Genomic DNA, 21,716 nt, shown 5'->3' on the forward strand with positions numbered 1-21,716 from the left:
CAGGCTACCTCCAGAAAAGTGGAGTTTTTGCCTATTGGCTTTATCTCTACACACGCTCTAGGGACCTAAACCTTGTCACCACAATAAACAGAACATGCCGGAGGGATAGATTCCTGTCCCAGAGACTTCCCATACTCTGGAATAAACTACCTATCTATATCAAACAAAGCTCCTCATTAGCGCTCTTCAAGAAAAATCTTGATGATTGGATGGGAAATAGGAAATTCACCCCGACCCCTGGATCACTTCTGTGGCTCTGCTCGACAGTGGCATAGGAAAATAATTTTCTTGGGTGGCAAAAGCCAGGGTACCTTTTTGGCTGGGCTTGTATAGGCCCTAGGGCCGATAGCCTAGTACCTACCTGTGAACCTATGAATAACAAATTAAATAAAAAATCATTGTTGCCTAAAATGTATGTTCTTCGTACTGTGGTCCAGACACAGTATCTCATCTATGTATCAGCATAAGGTTACAATTCACCAAAGAATAATAATTTTAAAATTAAGTAATTATGTTAAGGTAACAAAACCCCACATGTTGATCCTTTTTCTAAGTGGCTGGTCAACAGAATGAAACAGAACAAAAAGACCATATCAGGCAGATCACAATTTTAGCATCTTCTTTTTCTTTCAGCTGTTTCCATTAGGGGTCGCCACAGCGGATTATCTGTTTCCATTACTTCCTGTCCTCTGCATCTTGCTCTGTCACACCAACCACCTGCATGTCCTCTCTCACCACATCCATAAACCTTATCTTAGGCCTTCCTCTTTTCCTCTTACCTGGAAGCTTCATCCTTAGCATCTTTTCCCCAATATACCCAGCATCCTTCCTCAGCAGATGTCCAAACTAACGCAGTCTCACCTCTCTGGCTTTGTCTCCAAACCGTCCAACCTGGGCTGACCCTCTAATATACTTATTCCTAATCCTGTCTACCCTTGTCACACCCAGTACAAATCTTAACATCTTTAACTCTGCCATGTCCAGCTCCGACTCCTGCCTCTTTGTCAATGCCACCGTCTCCAACCCATATAACATAGCTGGTCTCACTACCCTCTTGTAGACTTGTGCAGATCACAATTTTAACATACAGTGTCTTGTTTTTCAGCAAAAAATGCATCTGTCAGTAAAAGGGAAACTGAATTATCATTTCAAGTTTGTTTATTGTTTTAATGACATCTCCAATCATATAAAATAAAAAATAAGGAAAAAAAATCATGAGCCAGATAGATCACATTCACATTTGACCAGCTTAGTCAGCTATTCCTTTACATATTTATAGTATTCAAAGTTAGGAATACAGCTAAGTTTTACAACAGGAAACTGTGTCTGTCATGCTTGAATTCCTCACCATGAAGCAAATGTTTTCACAGTACATTCCAGTACCACAGTGAAAACATTCAGCAACAAGGGTAACTAATAACCCACCAACTACTACTGCTAGACAATTGTGATTATATCCAATTGTCCATGAACAGCTATTGAAGCATGTATTCTAGAAAAAACAGGTTAGAATGCACTATTATAAAATCGAGTATTTACATTTTCTTAAACTGTTGTTTTACGTATATGTATTTGTAAACATAGCACATCACTAAAATACGGACTGACAAAAAAAATTGCTTTTGAGCAGTGCTTTTGTGTAAAACCACTGTTATTTACAACACTAAAACAGTTATATACATACACACACACACACACATATATATATATATATATATATATATACACACACACACACACACACACACACACACACACACACACAGACACACATGCACACACGCACACACGCACACACACACACACACACACACACACACACACACACACACATATATATATATATATGTGTGTGTGTGTGTGTGTGTGCGTATATATTTACATTTGCATGTGTGTATGCAGATCTGCTTGTATACACATGTACTCGCATATGAATGTGTGTATAAAATATGTGCATGTGTGTGTGTGTGTGTGTGCTATATGCAATTATACAACGACCCCCCATTAATATTCCAAAACGTGCATGTTGATTGGTCAGCATGCACGTTGTAAATCAAAGACTTATACTAATGGAAAAAGGTCCGGTCACCCAGACTTTTTCCATTAGTATGTCTTTTTTTTTTTTTGGACAGCAATGGAGAACGGAAGAGCTCCGTTGCTGTTATCTCGCTATGTTAAATGAGTTTAACATAGCGAGATATCTTAAAAAAAAGCAACGGAGATCTTCCTTTCTCTGTTGCTTTTTTTAAAGCTGTCTTGCTATAGCGAAACAGCTTTAAAAAAAGCAACAGAGAAAGGAAAATCTCTGTTGCTTTTTTTTTAAAGCTCTCTCGCTATGTTAAACTCTTTTAACATAGCGAGACAAGTTTTTAAAAGCAACGGAGATCTTCCTTTCTCCGTTGCTTCCACACACACAGTTCTGATGTACTACTTAACCATACGCATGCGCAGTACATCAGAACTGCCGCAGAATACTGGACAGCTGCGGAAGGGCAGCAAGGAAGCATTACATAATGCCATTATTTAAGAAAAGTAAGTCTTTTTTTTCTTAATAATGTCATTGTATAATAGCAATAACCCATTTCTGGGTGTGGGTAATGCTGGATTTACCCACGGTTGTCTTTGTTTGGCCACTTGGGTTTCGCCCTCGTGACCATATCACACCAACCGTGGGTAAATCCAGCATTACCCACACCCAGCCATGGGTTATTGCTTAAATAATATAGACTATATAATGTACTATATATACTATATATTGCATATTATATACTATACATTATTTGCATTTTTATATATATGTATGTGTGTGAGTGTGTGTGTGTGGTTGTGTGTGTGTGTGTGTATGTGAACTACATATACTGGGTGTGTCATTTTAATGAAAATTGCTTTCATCAGAACAATATAGATATCTGTTATGCAATCTCTAGCCGTGTGTGTATACATATATATGTGTACACTTGTTGTGTATGTGTAAATATACACACTTACACACACATAGCTTTACACATATACATACATCTACGTTACACCCCGTAACACAATGCGTGCATGTATATGTACGACTTATTATCAACACATATTCAGCTGTGTGTGTGTTACAGAGACAGAGAGTGTGTATGTGTGTGCGTATGTGGCAACAGCTGAAGAAGCCTGGGTTCTGGATTGTCTGGAATGCGGTAGCTGGATTGAGAAGTGGACTTTTATGGAAACTAGCAGCTTGGGACGTAACTTCATCCAAACGGCATCGTGCCTAATCAGAGAGAGCAGTGAGCAAGCTTTTTCCCTTGGACTCCCTTGGATTACGGCGCGACTGCTGCTCTGCTTTAAAGTTTGATAAGGCGTTTTTGTAACGACTGCGCAGTGGAAACAGGTGAGAGCTAAAATGTTTTACCAGTCTTAAATTAAGTCGTTTGGGTAAAATAGTATGTTAGGTTGTTCGAATATTAAAGTATACTATCTGATTTGAGGAGGAAATGTATATATTAATATACTAACTTGGACCAGGCTTCGGTTTCACTTTGTGAGGTGCTGTGTGCTTGTTGAATAGTTTGGAAAATAGCGTGCGCAGCTTCTTGTAAAATGAAATAAATACATTATTTGAGAACAGTTGTATTAAGTTGGAATGTGAACATATCCCATCGCTATTTGTATTAATATTTTAGTGGGTTGGACAGCGTTCCAAAATTTGGATAGTAACTCTACTTGCTTTACCTGATTTTTTTTTTTTTGTTATTCAACTTTTCTAGTTAGCATTTGATTTTTAACGAATTCCAAAATCCTGTTAGCTTTCATTTCTAACATGTTATACAGGTTACTACCTAAGTTATATAACAGATAAGTGTTATAACATTTTAACTTTACTTCTTCACCTGCGACTTTTTTTTTTTTAAAGTTTAAGTAAAACCTAAAGCAAATAAACATTTGGGTGGGTGAACATATCACTGTTGATGCCAACTGAGCTGGGAGTGTATATGCGTTTGCAAGTGATTTGGGTTAATAACCCGTTATGCTAATGAAGGAGAGTAACTTGTTCCCTTTGGGTCACTTCACTCTGCTGCAGTGGTGTTGTTGAGATTGTACAGGTGAGACTGCGGTTGGTTGTGATTAGATTATGAAAGAAGGAGCCTGGGCCAAAGCGTTGTACAGTTATTCAAGTCAAAAAATGTCCTCAGCGCGTGTGTGTGGTTGTGACAATAACGTCTGTGCAAACCAAAAATAAACACCACCAGCTTGAAATGAATAACTTTTTGTTAGTCAGAACTTAAAAGAGATTTTTTCAGCAGGTGAGTATGTTCTGGAAAAGAAGGATTTTGGATATCTTGAATTGCATAAAAGTGGCAGTGCCTGGCGGTGTAAACTACAGAACCGAACCGGGGGCTACCGATACACTGGACTGCCTTTAGCTAATGCAAGAAACAGATAGTAGGACATCTGTTGGTAGAAACTATAGGGGTTATCTTGCACTTAAAACTGTTTTAGCAGCTTGCCGTGGTATGTGTGTCAAACAGAGGGCCCATTATTTTAGCACACTGACATTAGAATATAATTAGTGCCTTCTTAACAGCAGACAGGGAAAGTCAGATACAGGTGGCAGCACAACTGGTCTTGGTTATCGTTATGTACTGATATGTACCAGTGACACTTGAGTTTGTCACATTTGCTTTCCTTGTAATGTGTTTTCCATTCAAAATATTTATAACGGAAAGCTAAAAAAAAAAAGAGAGAGAAAAGTTGTCACCATAATCCTACTTTTACACATACTGGGAATATATACTTCATTGAAAGCTGTAATTCACTCCTGGAAATCAGCTGGGGCTGATAAAGTCTGCCACTTGATAGCTTGCAGTGAAAGTAGTATCAGAAATTTTGAAATGATATGTTTTGGTGGGATTATTGTTTTATGATGAAAGTATAATTGTTTCATCTAACATCCAAAAGCAGAATAAATATACCACAAAGTGGTTACAGTCTTGTGTTGATTGTCAAGTTATGGTAAGTTAAAGAATCATTTTGCATTATTGTCTTTGTTTTATGGATTAATACTAATTAGCTGGCTGACATTCTCTGTCCAGCTTGGTTGCTTGCTGTCTTTTTCATGATGCACTACAGCAAAGGCAGATAGGATGGGGCTTTTTACAAGAAGCTTTGTAACCTGTTAGTTCCACAGAATGATTACCCTAGGGGAACTAAATGGGATTCCATTCTGTGACCTGGCTCCAGGTAGAGCTCCTGCAGTACAGACCATATACTACCCTGTATCCCATTTTTGTGAATCTGTCTTTTTCCATACCAATTCCTAAGTATAGCTGGGACATCTAATCAGCTTAATACTCCTGTCCATGGTGGAGAAGATAAAAACTTGAAAACCTGATGGGAAACAAGAAATTCCTTTTTAAACCTAATAGACTTATATTTGAAGAGAAGATCCTTTCATCTTCCTTCTTTTCTTTCAGTCCTGGTTCTTACTTTTATGAAAAGCTGTGTTGTTTGAAGTCCCACTGAAATGGAGAGCAAAATGGCCCCTTCACAAGAAGGATGGATGGACACCTGACTGCAGCCTTGGTGACTAACATTCAGTCAGCAAGACCAGGCACTGGAGGAGCCACTTAGGGAGGGGGATGCAGTTTGTTCATTCTGTTGGAAAGAGTGATTTGGACTGCTGCATAGCTAATATTTAGTGTTGCCGAGGTGACTACAAGCAGTGAATAAACCAAGGATGGGCACTTCAGCCTGTTAAGCACTGTAGCAAGGATGGGCAGTTCACCTGCCAAGCACTGTAGCAAGGATGGGCACTTCACCTGCCAAGCACAGTAGCAAGGATGGGCACTTCACCTGCCAAGCACTTTAGCAAGGATGGGCACTTTACCTGCCAAGCACTTTAGCAAGGCTGGGCACTTCACCTGCCAAGCACTGTAGCAAGGATGGGCAGTTCAGCCTGCCAAGCACTGTAGCAAGGGTGGGCAGTTCAGCCTGCTAAGCACTGTAGCAAGAGTGGGCACTTCAGCCTGCCAAACACTGTAGCAAGGATGGGCAGTTCAGTCTGCCAAACACTGTAGCAAGGATGGGCAGTTCAGCCTGCCAAACACTATAGCAAGGATGGGCAGTTCAGCCTGCTAAGCACTACAGCAAGGGTGGGCAGTTCAGCCTGCTAAGCACTGTAGCAAGGATGGGCAGTTCAGCCTGCTAAGCACTGTAGCAAGGATGGGCAGTTCAGCCTGCCAAGCACTGTAGCAAGGGTGGGCACTTCAGCCTGCCAAGCACTGTAGCTTTCCTTGGTGTGTGCTTGTCTTTCTGTCTGTCTGATTTTGTGTGATAGTATGGGTAGTGTGTGTGTGTATGTTTGTGCACACGTGTCTAAGCATAGCCAGACCACTGGACCAGCATTGCTCGTCCTGTTTATTGGCATGCCTGTTGAACATGTGGCAAAATTATTTCTCTCTCTGTCTCTCTGTCTTTAATGAGTTGCAGCTGACTCCTTCAGTGACCCTGAGGACAGCCACTGCTATCAGTAGTGTTTACAGAGCAAAGAGGAAAACAGAAGTAGTTTGCCAGGTCTTTCTTCCATATTAAACACACACACACACACACACACACACACACACACACACACACACACACACACACACACACCTGTGGACAGTTTAGAATCCCTGCTATGCCTACTGCATGTGGGAATTAGGGGCATGTAAAACCTTCCAACTCTTAACTCCAGATGATGGTCATGATCCTTGTTTCTGTCCTCACTCTTTTTGTCTCCTGATATTGAGTTGAAGGGGAGAACAAAATGGACATTTGGGGATGAGGGCTTGATGGTCATGGGGAATGGACAAGAAAGAAAAAAATTAAAATATACCTTTCCTTCTCCATCTGTCCATCTTTTTTATCCTAATTCAGTGATATTCTTTCTCCTATCCCTTGGGCCTATCTCTACATGGGTACCTGGCTTAGTGATGCCCTGTACATATGTCCATAGCTTGCCTCAGTTACTACATCACTTCTGTCTCCACCCAGGGTCATTCAAGTCCAGTTGGCACAGGCCTGCCTTCTCTCAGCCTACATGAGTTGGTTGGGATTCATGGTATTTAGAACTATGGCACAATGGATCAAACTTAAAATAAACAGTGAATACACAGTCACAGCCTATGGTCTTCGTGGGGTATTTTCAAGAAGACTGTTTTAGGGTGTTGCAGTTTTGGGAAGAGGTGGTGAATTACTTTTCAATCTGTGAATTTTGAGTTAAACTGAGACTGCATGTAGATAGTACCAGTAAGTACAGGAAACTAGAGTGTAGTTTTATGTCTGTGGTGCTGATGTCATTTAGAACATGCCGTTGCATATTTTTTAAAATCCCTTTCCTATCCAGTGGCACTCAGTATGTTTGGATTTTTAACTAGTCATTTATATTTGAGCCAGAATACTAAAGGGGTATAAACCATGATAGAAAAGCCTACTTAGCTGTCCATGTCCATGCCTGTATAGCATGGTACAAATACATGGCTTAGCAACCATTATATTTTGAATCATAGGTGCCAGAAAACAGTAAAGGCTAGTATGTGTGTATTTGTGTATGCATGTTGGGGTAAGGAATGGAAAATACTTATTTAAGAAAGCAACAAGAGTAGAATATACACATACGAATAAAAGATTACGACTGATTTGACATGTGAATCCAACTACCACAAATAATTATCGCAGTTGGCAGTACCTGACAAGCTCATTAGCTACGTGTGTCACACCAAGGTGGCCGTGTAGGAAAATTTAAACTATGAAAAGTGTTGCTTCTTTTTTCATTAGAGAAGAAATAATGTAGAAGGCATATTTTATTATAAGGCAATACCAGGAAAGGAAAGACTACAATGGAACAGGCGACAAAACAGTGTAATGCGTATTCATTTCTGAAAACAAAAGAAGCTGTTATAGAATAATCATGTCCTGGAAAAGGGAGATTCTAAAGCTGTTGCTTGGAGTTTGAGGGTTGACAAAAAAGGCACTGATGTCATAGATGTAGCCAAATTCTAAACAACATAACTATACAAAGTTAATGCAAGACTTTTTTGGGAAGTAGATGCAAATGTCCGTGAAATAAGTCAAACTGGTTCAACTTTAAGTAGCATGCTGTCATAGGGTCACTTGATCCAGTCATTGCTAGGCCAAGACAACAGGCTCATCTGATTGTATTTTCAGTACAGCTTTGAGTCTTATTTTATGCGTATTTATACTGAACTTTGGAATAATGATACAAGCCCACAAACAGAAGTTGAAAAGGGCTATGGTTGCACACATCTTTGTATCATAATGCAAGTGGTGGATGGCAGTTTGTCATAGGTGTAATAGCAAATCCTTTACTGGATGCAGTCTGCTTAAGCAGTGTCAGTTTCACTGAAAGTTTGTCAAAGCTGTTTTATAGGCAAAGGTTGGGATCAGGAGCCCATGAAACTTAGTGGAGTCTGGGTGTGTGTGTGTGTGTGTGTGTGTGTGTGTGTGTGTGTGTGTGTGTGTGTGTGTGTGTGTGTGTGTGTGTGTGTGTGTGTGTGTGTGTGTGTGTGTGTGTGTGTGTGAGAGAGAGACAATGTGCTTCCAGTGGTATGTCACTTGCTCCTTAGAGGTATGTTCTGCCAATTCTGTAATGGATGAGACTTACTGGTTATCTATTCAGGATAACACATGCAGGCACTAAAATACATGATCATACGTTATTGATACTTCTAGTTCAAGTCTTTAGTCCAAAGAGAAAACACAGCCCAGTCACCTGACGCTCACCACAAACTACTTGTATTTAGAGGTAGAGTGGTTACATATGTAGTGTGCTCCTTTTCAAAAAAAGAAATGCCCTTTTATACACACGTGTTTATAATTGTACATATATCACACTAAACTCTCTAATGAGTCATGAGGCAATTGCACTGAGTTCTCTTATAAACTGTGTTCAGTCCTAAAATCTGAGTGGCTTCTTTACTAGTCTTCAACCGCTGGTGCAGTAGTTACTGTCTTGAGATATATCTACATGGTATTGTTTGAGTCCATCAGCACTCAGTATAGCAACATCAGTATCGGTAGATTGTAATATGTCCATCAGTGATTTCACACTAATGTCAGAATGAATCCCAGTATAACAGCATCACTCTTTGCTGAACCAACATTCATCCCTGTTATTTGGAAACAAGAAGGTTAATTGGGTTGGCACAGGATGGGCTAAATGCAGAATTCCGTATAACATTTTGAAGGTCAGTGATCCTTATTCAAAATGGTCAGTATCAACTGTAGACAATTGGCATTTCAAGGACATTGTTTTTCTATATACTCCTTCATTTGTGAAACAGATCAGTTTACCACTACTCACTCCCTGCTCCTTTTGATCCAAAGAAGAAGAAAATATCTAAGGTGCTCTTGCTTACCTAACAGGCTCGGTCAGTACCTCATCCACTGGTGACTCCGCAGTGGCTGTTTGTTGTTCCTCAGACCACTCACCTTTTTCTGTTATCCCTCTGGTGCAGTACTGCCAGCTAGTATGGACTGGAGGTTAGCCATGTCCACTGCGGCTGTTAGAGCATCCTTAGTGGGCATTAGAGAGCCACTTTCTTTGGGCATGGGAGTTTCAACTGGTAGTGTATTCCTGCATAGCCGGGTCAGATATCTGTTCCCCAGGATAAGATATCCTTGAGTAGGTACCCTTCTAGATATGTCCTTAGAAAAAAAAAGTAAAACATTTATCTTCATCAGAGTGTTTTTCTGTTGATAAGGGATAATTCATTATTTTGGCTAATGGTTTGTTGCAAGCTTTAAATCCTCAGGAGAATAAATGAATTCTGTGGAAGAAATATGTGATTTTTTCAATTTCTGAGGATTCCTTGTCAGACATGGACATGGGAGGGAGGGATAGATCATCTTTTATATTTTTTGCCCAAATCCCAGGTTCTTATTCAAAGGAAAGTGTTTCCTCAGAATATTCTGTAGAAGAATTTTCATTTTCTGAGACTGTGTGCAGAATAAGTCATTTTTTCAATGGGAACAAGTTGTCGTTTCTGCATCTTTGAAGGAATATTACATGTACCCCTGCCAACTCCTATTCCTCCTTTGTTGCCAGCCTTGGAGGATGTTTTTCATTTTGCCAGCAGTATGCCTGATAGTCAGCCTTCAACCCCTGAAAAAGCAGACTGACTGTATAAGGTCCCCTGGTCTTAACAAATATCTGTTTTCTCATCCCAGGTCAGACCAGCAACTATTTCTGTCTCTTCTCCAGCTAATAAAATGTTGGTGAATGCTAATCCTTCTCCTTCAGACAGGGATGGAAAAGCATTTGACAGGTTTGGAAGGAGAATTTAATCCTCAACTTTAGCTTTCAGAATTCTGTATTATGAGGCTCATTTCTTGATATACTTGTTGGCTTGTTTTGATAAACTTAGGCACATTTTAGCCACTGTTTTATCTTAAGAAGCTAGATCCACTCTGAATTATCTTTTTACTTGTATCTCACAGGCAACTAAGCAGTCCTTTAACAGTGTATATGATTGTGCTAACTCTGTGTCCAGGGCATCAGCTATTGCCTCTATGATGAAGAGTTTTGCTGGGGTATGTGATCAGAATGACTATTGTAGCATTCTACCCCCCGACCACCACCACTGCTTCAGTCTGTCCCAGTGTTGTTTTCTCTATTTTACACTTTGGCATCAGTGTTTCTCAGACATGGGACTTCTAAAACTAGTTCAGGAGGGTTACAAATGGCAGTGGGTAAACCTGCCTTGATTTTGGGGAGTAACTCTTCATTCTCCAAATCAAACTTCTCTGTTTTTCCAGTTTTAAGGGGTCATTGAATCAGAACCTCTAGGTCAGTGAGGAAAGGTTTTTATTTAAGAATGTTTCTGGTACCATGGAAGGAGCCTTATTGGAGACCAATGCTTGTCCTATCCTTTCTTAGCCTGTTTGTGAAAGTATCAAAGTTCAAAATGCTGACTTTGTAATGATTCTTAACTCTAATAGCTCATGGGATTTTTCTGGTAACACTGGATTTATAAGATGCTTATAATCAGATTACCATTGCCACAGGATTCAGAAATTTTGTAAGATTTTCTGTGTTGGGGTTACTTTAGCAGTTCTCTGGATTACCCTTTGGGTAATTCACTGTCCAAGTGGATTTTACAGACTGTCTAGCTCCTGTGATTGCCCATTAAGAATGCAAGCCATACACATCTTTCCTTATTTGCAGAATCTTTTTTCCAAGTGTCAGGAATCCCTTGTATAGGTAAAAAAAAATCTCCTTTTAGGCATTGGGTTTTGAATACATATTCAGAATTTCTCTCTTGTCTCTCTTACAGGATAGTGATTCTAGGATGTCTTTTGGACTTGTCCATACAAAAGTCATTCCTAACTCAAGAAAAAGTGAACATATCTGGAAGTCTCTGTGAATTTCTTCAGTCAGTCCCAGACTTCAGCCAGAGTGTCTCTCAGGATTTTAGTGCTCATGGCTTCTGTTATTCTCATGACTCCTCTTTCAAGGTTACACATAAGAAAAATTCAGTGTTTCTTGCAAAATTCCCATCTATTGGCTTTGCAGACTGTAGCACTGGACTTTGTGAAGAGACAAGCTCTTTGGTGGAGATACCAATGTTGTCTGAATACCGGTCTTCCTTTCTCTCTGTCTGTCTCTCTCTCACCCCCCCTTAATCAGTAACAGCAGATGCATTTGATTTTGCATAGGAAGCTGTATCATTGACAGCCTGGGTAAAAGTGCAGGGTCTTTGGAACAAACAAGACAGGTCAGGAGTACATAACTGTGAAAGGGATGTCAGCTGTGATCTAGCTATAGAATCTCTTCCCAACTTGTGGTCCCCAGGGTCTTTACAGGTGATTACAGATGACAGCATAGTGATGTGATATATAAACAAATGGGGGGGACCAGATTTTCTCCTCTGTGCAGGCTGGCTGTGGTAGCTTGTGAGGTCTCTTTGAAGTATTGTTTAACCCTACAAGCTTCCTGTGTTCCATAAGAGCAAACTGTAGTGGCCGACAAGCCGAGATGGACCAGGACTGACCCTCATAAATGAAAGTTAAACTGAGGGTTATTCCAGGAATTGATCGATATGTGGGGAACACCCCAAGGAGATCTGTTCACCCCTTTCAAAACAGACAACTCAACAAGCTTGCTCACAAATTGGATCTACTCAAACAAGACTGAGAGTGTTTGATACACCCGAGTCTGAAACAGCTGCCACTTCCTGCCTAGATGATTCAGTTTTGACACCTGTTAGGCACCTTTTTTTCTGAGGATATGCATCAGGTACTAAAGAAGCAGTAAATCCTACTACTAGGAACTCTTATGTTAGCAAGTGGAAGAGGTTTTCTAGTTCCTGCCACTGTGATAAATAGGACCAAATCAGGGATTATGTACCACTGGTGGTTATATTCGTGTGAGTTGCTATCTTCTGGCCTCCCTTACGCCTTTAGCAAGGTGTATTTGTTGGCCATTTCAGCATGCCTGCCCATGGATCCTCTTCTTTCTTCTCAGACTTTGTTCAAGCTGTTCTTGAAAGGGCTTTTGCATTTAAAATCTCTTAGATTACAGGTGCCACCTTACTGAGATCTTATCTTTGTGCTGGAAAAATTAAATCTCTGTCCTTTTGAACCAGCTCATCAGACTGTGTTTTAGTTCATGATTTGAAAAACTGTTTTCCTTATTGCTCTGACATCTACAATAGAGTACCATTGCCACAGAGTCTCAAGCTTTCATGGTTAATTAACCCTATTTGGTTTTCCATAGAGATAGGGTTATTTTAAGAACAAATCCCGCATTCATGCCAGTAGTAGTTTCAGGGTTTATTTGGAATCAGACTGTCATTCTCCCTATATTCCGTCCTGAACCTTAAAACCAGGGAGTAAGGATGTTCCATAATCTGAATATGGGCAGCACACATATTACCATGACAGAATAAGTTGATATTTTTTTCTGTAATTCCCGTCACAGTAAATCACTTCCAGGCAGGGTAAAAGCACATTCTGCTAGAGCCTAGGCATCTATGATGGTGTATTGGAAAGGAGTGGACTCTAGAAGTATTCTTAGAGACATCTACTTTATCTTTTCTACATACTACTAAGTGGATTCCTTTTCCAGAACTGACTTCACTAGGACCATTCTCTAGGGGCTCCTGGATCCCCTTCACAGGTAGGATAAGCTGTAGTAATGCACTTGTATATAGCTAAGGCTACTGCAGCAGTGATTTATGATGAACATAGTTCAGTTGTGTAAACTGCACTTACCATACCAGACTCTTCCTCCCTCCATCCCTCTGATTTGTACATATTTATTTTCTGGTGCAGTACTTAGTTTTCTACCATTTTTATGTTTCTGCATCCAAGAAAGTCCTGAAGTATTTTTGCATTCAAGGTGCTATTTTCTCCACACAGGAGCTACAACAGCCTGGGCACTGATGTTGGGGGGGGGGGGGGGGGGGGTAACAGCTTTTGGAAGAATGTCCAGCCATTATATCCTTGGCAGGATATAACCCTTATATCTAAGGCTACTGCAGCTGTGATTTCGTTGAACATCTACTGTCACGGTGAGTGCAACTTGTACAGCTGACCTTTCTTTAATAGAGTGAGTCTTGATTGAACTAAATTTGTATCACCTGAAAATGCTAAGCTGATGTGTGAAGTATTAGCTCCCTCATTCATCTTGGATATAGTTTGGTAATACACTGCCTGACTGCTGTACTACTGAAATGAATACAGACTAGGTAAAACCTTAGACTATACTGCAGTGTTGAATTTATAAGTTATTGCTTCACTTGGATGAAAGACCAGAATGAGAAGAAAAATAACTAAATGTGTACATAAAAGCAAGCTACTTGCCTGACATATAGTTTGATGTAATGAGCTGTGAATGAGTTTCTGTATTTCTCTTCATCTTAGAATGGTTCCCATAAAGCCTGCTTACATAATTTGTGGCTCATAGAAAACACTTTTTCATCTGTGAAAACAGACATTTTCGTACAGGAAGCAGATGATTAATCCTAAAATAATGCAATATGCTGCTAGAGAATGTATGTGTGTGTGTGTGTGTGTGTGTGTGTGTGTGTGTGTGTGTGTGTGTATGTATCATATCTTTTATGTATATACACATGCAGTTCTTTTACTTGCCTGTTGTCCCTCATGCCATGCATAATTCATTGCAATATTGCATGTATCATGTAAGATACACAAATGTTATGAATAATGTTCTCACATAATGGTTGTAACGTCAGAACACTGGTGATATGCATATATCTACACTACAAAGATTCCTGTCCACATAGTCTTACCTATGGGTGGTGAAGAATGAATCCTCGAGTCTCATTTGTTCAACATTCAGCCCACCGAGAATTAGAACTCCTCCATAGAAAATCGCTGTTGGCTAGTTGTGCCAGCAGTAATGTTCCTTTTGGGGTAATTTCCCACTTCTTCATGTTGGTGTAGCCATAGACTTAGCATATATATATATATATATATGTATAGATATATATATATATATATATATATATATATATATATATATATATATATATATATATATATATGTATATGTATAAGTTTCAGGGTGTGGGGGTTACACGAGGACATGCTCCCCTGCAAAAACCCTTAACAAAATGTTTTTTTTTTCAGTAGTTTTATTTGTAGCATGTAGTTTGGGGATTCAAATCCTTTGTGGGTTAGTCTCTGTCTACTCAGAGAAGCTCTTATGTTGTACTGTATCATTATTCTGCTTGATGTGTGCTGCTTTATGTTCACCAGCCATCACCCTAAATAGTTGGAATACATGCACTGCAGTGCTACCTGCATGCAGTGAGTGTAAAATGTGTTTTCACCATCTTGTTTTAATTCTACGTACCACGACTTACAGCCAGGATTTTTTTGTAACAGAGCATGTAACACATGCTTCCTAGAATATTGTGTATGCACACTGATATGGTACTGCTGCTAGAACATGAAAACTAAAATGGTGAAGACAACAGTACCCAAAGCCAGTATATCAAAATGTTCTGTTAAATGCAAGCAGTGATACTTGTAGGAGGCAGTGCTCTGCACAACTACCTTGCAGGGGACTGCGGTCCCTGCAACCTCAAAAGTAATGCAGTCTGTTGCGAGTCAGCTGCAACTCAGCAATAACTGAAAACTACCTTTAGCAGTAAGATGATTCATCAAGCAGTTGTCTCAAAACATTGAATGTCATTAACAGCAAAACACATAAAAAAATAACTAAACAATTGTCTTTGCAGAAAGGCAAGCCCCCTTCATCCCCACATAGGGGATGCATTCCCAACACCCAGTGTGTTACTTAAATATACTGACTGTGAGATTGCATAACAGTGGGGGGGCAGCTATTTCCTTTTTCCCACTATTCACTAGTCTTGGAAAAGAATGGACCAGACTACTTCCTCAAAGTTCAACAAATTTGAAATCAGTCAAAAGAGCAACAGATTTCCATTTCAGTTATTAAACCATATCACAGAAACAACTGTACCGACACAGACATATAGATGTGCTGTCTATAAAAATGAAATTACATTTACATTTACTCTTACAGGTGAGTCTTGACATCCACTTGAGAACTCATAACTCACAACTAGCTGATTATGATTGAAGAAACCTGTAGTACCTTGAGCTTTACCTGTCCTAACATATTACCTTTTAAAGTGAGAAAAAAATGTAGAGTCATAAAGTGGTTTGCAGGACTAACAGTTGTAAGACACTCTTCCACACAGAAGGTGACCAGAAGGAAGGTATAGTTTTTATTAACCAATGACTTAAAAAACTGTTGGCAGTTTCCTGTTCCACACTTTTTGTGCATATGTGTGTGTGCATGCATGTGCTCAGCCTTTCTCCATAATGTACAGCCCTCCAAATACACATTTAGTTTCCTAAATATTTCTCCTCTCACAAACACTGCTCTTCTGACAGTGTAAACTGTAACAATCTCATTTGAGAATTGTCTCAGTGACTCTGTTTATTTCACCCTCTACAACAACAAATCAACATTAGCAGTAATCACATTATAATTAGGTAATACAGAAAAGTCCTGCGTCATGACTGTCTTTATTATTTTGTTTTTTTATATGTTTGTTTTTTGATGAGCACTGATGTGTACAACTGATTGACAGTGTCCAAAAATAATTACATATCAAAAACCTATAGAGACAAAGTACAACATAAAAATAAAAACTGTCTTTTGGCTTTTCCCAGTTGGGGGCCGCCACAGCGGAACTCCGGTCCGCTAATTATTGGCAGTGAATTTTTAAGGTCTCGAGTTGCCAGCCCGGTGCCCAACCTTCAAAGAAAGCACACCCACACATGTTCGCACCTACCTGCATGTCTTTAAATTCATGATTTTCAGGCATCAAAAGATGGTCGAAACTTAAGATCTGAAGAGACATTGTTATCAGACAAGCAGCATAGCAGAGGGAAGATATAGGTAATGAGCTGGCCGTGTCAAACTTGCAAGTGAATCACAAAAGACACATACAAGTGATAATGGGTAGATAGAAAATTCAAGTGGGGTAAATAATGATAGGACAGTGCTCTTCAGATAGTGTCACAGGTGTGCAACCAGAGCACAGATGAGTAAGCCATCTTAATCTTCAATATTACCAGGTATATGACCTTCCTTCTATACCCAGCCCTGTTGCAAGTTACAGTTTTGGTCAATGATGTCAAATGCTAAATCAAGACACAATCTGCTCTTTTTTTCACCATCAGTTGCTGTCTATATGGCTTTTAACAATGAATACACACTGTTTCATCCCTTTTTCAAAACTTAAATCCAAAAAGGAACATACAGTCAGACATAAACCATATAATGAAAAAAAGGAAACAGCCTTTAACATTGCTTGTCCCTCTTAAATTCCACTTTTAAAGTTAATACAGTGGGAAGAGTTTGCTGGCATCAGAACATTGTAATTTACCTAAATTCTGAGTCCATATTTGGGGAGGTGGTGGAGGAAGGAAGGTGGAGGTGCTGAAATGTACCTATGCTGTAGCAACAGCAATCATTTCTGGGTCAGTATTTCCACATACATCCTGTTCCAGGAAGACTGACGATTTATAAAAGTTGGAGCAGCAGCTAGTAGTATGACATCAGGTTCCAGGCATGATAAAAGCAGCAGCATTACTTCAGAAGTAAGTCCATAATAAGAGACATCAAGACAGAATGCTTGGGAAGGAGTTGTAAACATTCACTTTATACCCAGCATGCAACCAGAGATAACCAACCAATCAAACGTCACTTAATAGGACCTCCTTATGGTGACGGTTGTTCTTCTTTATACTTGTCACCCGTCAAGCATCCCAGACAATAGAAAATGAGGTGTAAACACTCTCTGTGTCATGATATACTGATGCTCTGCATACTTTAGAGTTCAGAAAACTTAGCCAACCACATCTTTTATTAATTTATTTGTGTTTTATTTTTGTTTGTTAACTGGGATGATTGCACTGGTTACAGGGTGTCCTAGGGAGAAGCTCTCAGGCACACTCATTTAAACATAAAAAATGAAAAGGTGTGCGGCCAAGACCATTACAAAGTTATATACAGATTAAAAGCATGCATAAACATATTACAGCAGCAACTGAGAACGGTACAGTGTGTGTGTTATGTAGCTTCTTCTATGAAAGATCAGGACATGACCTTTTAAGTAAGAAATAACTGGTCATAACTGTAACTGCAGTGGTGGTGCTGCGGTAGCGTTGTCGCCTCACAGTTAGATGTTGCCCGTTCGATTCTCAGTTAGAGCGTCTTCTGTGTGGCAACATACGTGAATGGGTTTTCCTTCGTTGAAGGTTGTGCATTAGGCCCGGCAAGCCAGCACGTAAAAATCTACTGCCAATCATTAGCGGACTGGAGTTCCGCTGTGGCGACCCCTAACCGGAAAAAGCCGAAAGACACAACAACAACAACTGGTCATAACTGTGAAGATGGAGGGGCAGTAAGTCCTCCTGCATTGACATCATGAGGGCATGGGGAACAAATTTCAGTATCCCTAATGTGCATATACTAACTCTATGATTGTACAGTACAGCATTGGAAAAAGGAGAAACTCTCGAAAAAAAACATTATATAGTGGTATCACACAGTTATTCTATGTCTGCATGTCTTTGGTACAGTATATGATAAAAAGTAACTTCATCCAGTTGTGATTAAGCAGATAATATCCAATCAGCTGGTCATTGAGGAACTGCAGTATAACTGCTTATTTAGCCCAATCTGAACATCATCAGATGCTGCTTAATAAATATTACCAGTTGGCAATAGAGAGAGAGAGAGAATATATAGGGATGGAAGGTGAAACAAGGCAAATTGAAGTGAAAAATTGCTATAATAATGGTTATCATAATAAGCCAACTACTGTGGACTGAGCTGTGCTTCTACTGGAGCTGGAAAATCTGTTAAGACTTAGCTGATTCTCGGATGTTGATATATAACATGGGCAGTTAAGTAATGCCATGGTTACATGTTCAATGATTAGAAAATTACTCATTTAGATCTCATTGAAAAGATTTTATTTTTTTTTGTTCATGTCAGTTGTTGAGATTGTTCCCCAATTTGGAGATCTGCTGAGAAAGTGGCATTTCAGTACATTTAGGGTGGACGATTAAGGCTATCAGCGGCTAATAAGCTTCATTCTGTAGTAATGGCTTGAGTCGCGTAGACTCAATTTGTGTACTTTTTAACCATGAGCATATCACTTAAACAGACAATGCTTCTGCATTTCTATCTAACAAAATTTGCAGCTAATAGTTCCCCTAAGACTCATTAAGTGACATCTCAGTGGCGTGCCCACTCACTGCTTTTAAGTTGCTAAGAACTCAACCTGACAAAAAATTAATTATGTTTTTCTAGAAGTAAGCCTTCATACACCCTCCATGTGGGGGCAAGTTCCCATACCCCAAACCCATAAATAGCAAATTCACTGTTGAACAAAAACAAAGAGAAAAGAAATCTCTAAAAACAAAGGATTCTTTTCTGGTACACACATAGAAACCACATTGGCAGTGATTTCCTCTGGAAGACAGCAATTATGGAGTTCAGCTTTGACAAAACAAAGTTAATCAGATGGAACCCTGTCCAGTTAGCTCTTGACATAGTGCAGGGAAGCCATAAAAATATGTGTTTTATGACAGGTATAACTAGCTAAAAATTATTTGATATGAGAGTACTAACATGAGTATAGCATTTAACTGTCTTTATTGTAGATCATTTGGTATTGAAAAAGGTCTTAAATGTCTGTCTTGGTTATATGGATGTGATTTTCAACCTGCAGCAGTCCCAGAGCTGTTTAAGTTGAAACAGTAGTTTTGTTCTGCATTGTGATTTGTTTGCATTTGTGCAGGTGATGTTATGTGCAGATAAACATTTTCTTTTCCAACAGCACCTCAGGCTGCGTGTAGGTATTAATCGAAGTAGCTGTTGCAGTCAACAAGGAAGCAGTATTGCTTTTCTTAGTCTTCTTTGGAGGGAGAGATGACTCCTTAATCTGTTACAGATTCTAAGTTTTTTGCTGGTTTTGAATTTTGTGTGTGTGTGTATGTGTGGTATATATATATATATATATATATATATATATATATATATATATATATATATATATGTGTGTGTATGTGTGTGTGTGACATATATATATATATATATATATATGTGTGTGTGTATTTATATGTGTGTATATATATATATATATATATATATATATATGTATATATGTATATATCTATATCTATATCTATATGGTTTCACTTCATATACTGGAAATGCTGAAATCCCGAATTTCAGCATTTCGAGTGCATGAAGTCGAAACCATCACAACACCGAAACCCCAGAAAGCCGAAATCACAAACCCGAACAGACATACACTACACCACACACAAACCACAACACCTACACCATAAAAAACAAAAAATCAACAAAACACCACACATACGCATACCTACACTAAACAGAAGCAGGGGGGCAAGCCCCCATGCTCCCCACACCCCCTACTTATATATACTAACTCCGAGATCGCACAAACAGGGAAGAAAAACAAAACTCAAACACACGCATTCTACAGTCCCTCACGCGCACACACACACACACACACACACACACACACACACACACACACACACACCACACATACATTACAAAAATGCTCACATACACTCACTCACCTGAAAGTCCGCACACAAACATCCCAAACAAACACTTCCCATAACATAGTGTCACTGCATAAGCAAAGATTCGACATATTCGCATTCGCGCTGATGCACTTTCGCTATTCTGAAGTTTCCGCTTCATGCACTCTAAATGCTGAAATTTGGGATTTCAGCATTTCGAATATATGAAGTGAAACCATATATACATATATATATATATATATATATAAACTATATATGCACATGCATATATTGCTTGGAGAATGCAGCAGGATATCTGGCCCAGAACACAAAGCAGTGGTGTCATTTGCAGACCGCAGCAGTTTTACTTCATGACACTGTTTCACTGTATTATTAATGAAAACTGCTAATAAAACAAGACCAAGTACCAGTCCTTGTGGTGCCCTATGAGCATCCGAGCAGGATTGTGAGATGCTTTTTATCCCATTTTAATTTGCTGTTTATCCCAAGTAGTTGCCAGTCTTTGCAGCAAAGTTGAGTAAGGTAGTAAGATGGAAGCCTTTGTTTAAAAAGCGTGGTGTGTGTCCCAATGCTGAACCATTTTTTCTGAGATATTTAGGCTAATTAGTACAATGTTAGTACAGTGATGGGGCCAGAATCCGTTCTTTGTGCATGAGCACCAATCCTGGCGTAAAAGATATTTGTTTAACTGTTGTGAAATATGTTGTCCAAAGTTTTAATTATGAGGCTAAGTCATATGGTAGACTGATAGTTGTTTCTGTTATCATTTGTGTTTTTTGATATCCGTGAGCAATGTTTAGCTGCTTTGTAAAGCTGAGGTTTGCTGTTTTTGTTATGCAATGATGAGTGAAATATTTAAGAGGAATGTATTGTAGATGGTGAGGTATGTAGGTATATGAGAGTTAAGTGATCGCTTCCTATTGAAGAAGCATCTTTTATTCTTTGTATCTGTTTCAGAACCATTTTATAGCTAACCGGTAGTACCCCTGCCCACTGCTTTTAAGATTAAAAGTGTTTTGCCTGGACTCCTGAGGTATCTCTCAACACACACACGCACTTAAGTGATTTTCCAGGCCAGGTGCTTCACATTGGTATATACTGTATTTCTAGATTTGCTATTGTTGGGTGTGCTCAGAGTGAATTGAGGGTTATGTACTCTAATCACATCCTGTAACTGGTTTAGGTGTACAGGGTTAGAGAATATTTTGGATACACACTTGGTGAAATGTCTGAATGTTTCCACTGTTCCGAATCTGTTGGTTCGATTTGTAGGTAATGAAGGAATGAAGTTTAGCAACAATTTGACATTGCATTAAAACTTTTTAGAAATTGTAAAGTATCGTCATGAAGTTTAATCAAGTTATGTTGCCTTTCTTGCCTACAAGAAGATCTGCACCGATTTATAAAGCTGTTGGTATGCTTCAAAGGACATTTGTCTTTTGTCCTTTATTATTTCCAGCCTAACAAGTCAAAGTGAAAATAAAGAGTTCAGAACTTCAAGTATGTTACAGTTAAAGAACTATAGAGACAGTATCTATGGGATGGGATACTATGGGTGGGATGTTAATGCTGTTGAGCATGGA

The 21,716-nt window shown here is 39.2% G+C and overlaps 1 protein-coding gene across 7 annotated transcripts in view; it reads left to right on the forward strand.

The window, feature by feature from the left end:
- Positions 1–3,225: 3,225 nt before the first annotated feature.
- NEXN (nexilin F-actin binding protein) overlaps positions 3,226–21,716 on the forward strand; it is a 955,560-nt gene continuing 937,069 nt past the window's right edge. For 3 of the 7 annotated variants that reach the window (XM_044085864.1, XM_044085867.1, XM_044085868.1), the window contains exon 1: positions 3,229–3,370. The gene's annotated coding sequence lies outside the window, so the exon portion shown is untranslated. Of the gene's footprint in view, positions 3,371–21,716 lie in introns of all 7 variants that reach the window. The other 4 variants (XM_044085866.1, XM_044085869.1, XM_044085863.1 and 1 more) reach the window with 2 other exon arrangements.

This window comes from Protopterus annectens, chromosome 10.part0, assembly GCF_019279795.1.
Source record: "Protopterus annectens isolate FY-2018-M chromosome 10.part0, PAN1.0, whole genome shotgun sequence".
NCBI lineage: Eukaryota > Metazoa > Chordata > Ceratodontiformes > Protopteridae > Protopterus > Protopterus annectens.